The sequence below is a fragment of the Canis aureus genome, chromosome 3 (genome assembly GCF_053574225.1).
Source record: "Canis aureus isolate CA01 chromosome 3, VMU_Caureus_v.1.0, whole genome shotgun sequence".
NCBI lineage: Eukaryota > Metazoa > Chordata > Mammalia > Carnivora > Canidae > Canis > Canis aureus.
In genome coordinates this window covers 18,109,646-18,112,694 of record NC_135613.1, presented here as the reverse complement: position 1 = coordinate 18,112,694, position 3,049 = coordinate 18,109,646, and the positions used below count along the sequence as shown (strand labels likewise).

At 45.3% G+C, this 3,049-nt stretch overlaps 1 long non-coding RNA gene across 1 annotated transcript; it reads right to left on the bottom strand.

The window, feature by feature from the left end:
- Window positions 1-258: 258 nt before the first annotated feature.
- Window positions 259-2,800, bottom strand: LOC144304916 (uncharacterized). The gene is made up of 3 exons (XR_013371905.1): window positions 2,592-2,800; window positions 1,995-2,104; window positions 259-1,366 (listed from the first exon to the last, which is right to left on the bottom strand). It is a non-coding gene; the product is annotated as an uncharacterized LOC144304916 (long non-coding RNA).
- Window positions 2,801-3,049: the final 249 nt, after the last annotated feature.

Genomic DNA, 3,049 nt, shown 5'->3' with positions numbered 1-3,049 from the left:
GGTTATCCTCTCCCAAGTCAATGGATTGAGAATCAGAAAAAGCACGTCCTTCCAAAGGAAAATTGAGGTTGCTGTTACCACAAGAGAGTGAATGGCTGCTGAGAAAACAAAACCACAACTGCACTCTTCCCTCTAATTTTAGAATTATTTGAGATATCTGACAGGTGGAAGTCTCAGGAAGCAGAGAACAGCTTGCAGCATGGCACAGAAGCTGTGGCACTTGGTTTGGGAGTCTGAAAACAGTGCCTTTTCTAGGAGTATGATGAAAAGAAAATCCACAGGCCACCTCAAACCAACATCTCCTGCCTCTTGCATGGGAAGTGGGCCATCAAAGCCTGAGGCAGCTCCCAGCTTCACAGACTCATGACTCACACTCAGAAACTTCTAGGATGATAAAAGCTGGTGTATTAGTTATCTACTGCCATGTAACAAATCACCACAACTTAGTGGCATAAAACAACATGGCTGTGTTCTCTCAGTTTCTGTGGATCTGGAGTCTAGGCACTGCGGGAGCCCAGATTTGGACCTAAGCAGTTTTGTTCTTAACAAAGGTCATGTCTATTCATATTTTCTGAATTTTAAAGGAATCTATGACCACCCCCCCTGCACACACACACACACACACACAAAGCTAAGAATCACTGGACCAGTTTACTACTGGCATCCCATGTTTGTAGGACTCTTTCTGATGCAAATGATAAATGCCCAGTTCAGTTTAGCTTAAGCCCAAAAGATAATTCACTAGGTATTGTAACTGGGAAGGTTGGGTGTTTCAGGCATGGTTGGATCTAGAGGTTCAAGAGATATTTCAGAATATCATTCTCTCTCTCTCTCTCTCTCTCTCTCTCATCAACTTGGCCTGTCTTTGAATATTGGCTTAATTATGCAGTTAGGCAACCCATTGAGAGCCCATGGCTTATCCTCCAGCTGACAACCTCAGCAGGGGAGGGAGTTCCCTTTCCAGTGGCCAGATACTAATTCAGGAAAGATTCTTGTTTGGCCCCTGGATCTCAAGTCCATTCATGGGCCAATCCCTGTTCTTAGAAGATAGGTTAGTGTATTAGATTCCCATTGCTGTTGTAACAAATTATCACAAACTTGGTGGCTTAAAACAACACAAACTTATTATCTTATGGTTCTGTATTTTAAAAGTCTGATGCAGGTCCCACTGGGCTAAAATCAAGGGGTTGGCAGGCTTGTATTCCTCCTGAAGGTACTAGTGGGGAATCTGTTTCCAGCTTCTTCCAGCTTCTAGAGGCTGCACACATTCCTTGGCTTGGGGCCCCCTTTCATCTTCAAAGCCAGCAAGGAAGCATCTTTCTGACACTGCTTCCATCCTCACATCTCTTTCTCCAATTGTCTCCCTCTGCCATTTTTAAGAACACATGTGATTACATTGAGCCTACGTAGCTAATACAAGTTACTGTCCTTTGCTGAAGGTTAGCTAATTAGCATCCCTAATACCGTCTGCAATCTTTATTCCTCCTTGCCATGTGAGGTCACATCTTCACAGGTTCTGGGGATTAGGATGTGGCTCCTTTGGGAAGCCATTATTCTGCCCATCATGGGTAGGAAAGATAGTTTGTCAACCTGGTTCACATGGGACGTGGGGCAGGGTGCCATGACGGACAAACCCACAAGTCCTCCTCATGGGCTGGGGACAGGTTTCTCAAAGAAACAGTGAGTGGCATGAGAGAAGAGGACATGCCTACTTCATGTTCCTTCTGAGGGTATAGGCAAGCTCTAGCAAGCATCTGTTTGCTGAATAGGACTCTCATATGCCCCCTTGAAGCTGCTTTATGTTAAAAGACTTGGGATTCCAAAGTGGAAGTGCCCCATTGTGATGGTTAATTTTACAAGTCATCTACTTCTCTGAAGAGCCCTGACTAATGTGCACCCATGGAAAGAGAGTCAGGAACCCTGCCTCTGTCCCTTGCTGAAACAATGTTGAAGGTTCAGTCAAATGTGGGAATTCTTGAATCCTCAGGCCTCACCTGGATGAAGTTGGAGAGACACCATCCTAGAGGAAGGAGTCAGTATGACAAACTTCTGACAGGCTTTCTCTTAGAGGGCAGCACATTCTCCAGTTGGAGGTAATTCTCACCTGTAACAAAAGAGAGCAATGGGTCAGAATCTATCACAGCAGCACCTTTTCTCTATCACCTGCAAGAGGCGAACAAGATGGTGCAGATGTTGGCTGGGAGTCCAGTGTTCCCTGGTGCTTTGCATAAGAGACAGACACTCCTTCTACCCCCAGAGTTCTTCTGTGGTCTGCTCTGCATTGGAGGGGAGAGGCATGCTTCCAGCTCCAAGCACATCTGTGTCCCCAGCCTCATTTGTCCTGGGTGGGCACCCACCCAAGAGTCTTAGGGTTCATGACACAGCTTAGATGTGGAGACAGAGGTGACAGGGGACTCCAGGCCAGGACACTGTCAGAGCACAGGTAGACAGACATTGCCTGCAATGGACTGAATGTGTCCCCCCACATTCCTATGTTGGAATCCTCATTCCAATGTGATGGCATTTGCAGGTGGGGTCTTTGGGAGGTAATTAGGTCATGAGGGTAGAGTCCTCATGAATGGGATTGGTACCTTTGGAAGAAGAGGCCAGAGAGCTAGGTAGTTTTCTTTCTATTGTGTGAGGATCCAAGAAGATGATCATCTGTGATCCAGGAAGCAGGTCCTCACCAGCCACAGAATCTGCTGGCACTTTGATCTTGGACTTCTCAGCCTCCAGACTGTGAGAAATAACTTGTTTATTGTTTAAGTCTGTGGTATTTGTTACAGTAGATTAAGACAATGTCCTTGATAGTCTTTCAAGGCCCAGAAGAAGGCAAGAGACTGATTTATTGCTAATTGGCCTAGGGCAACTTCAGCTCCCTGTTTCTGAAGTTTGGAGTTGGTTAGAGTCCAAAACTTAGAGGTTATATATATAGATAACTGTATTAGGATTTTTTCCCCTTTATTTGTCTAAACCCTGGAGGAAGAATAACCATGGAAATTAGAAGGAAGCATGGAATATTTCTTTCTGAGAGGCTGAAAACAAGTAC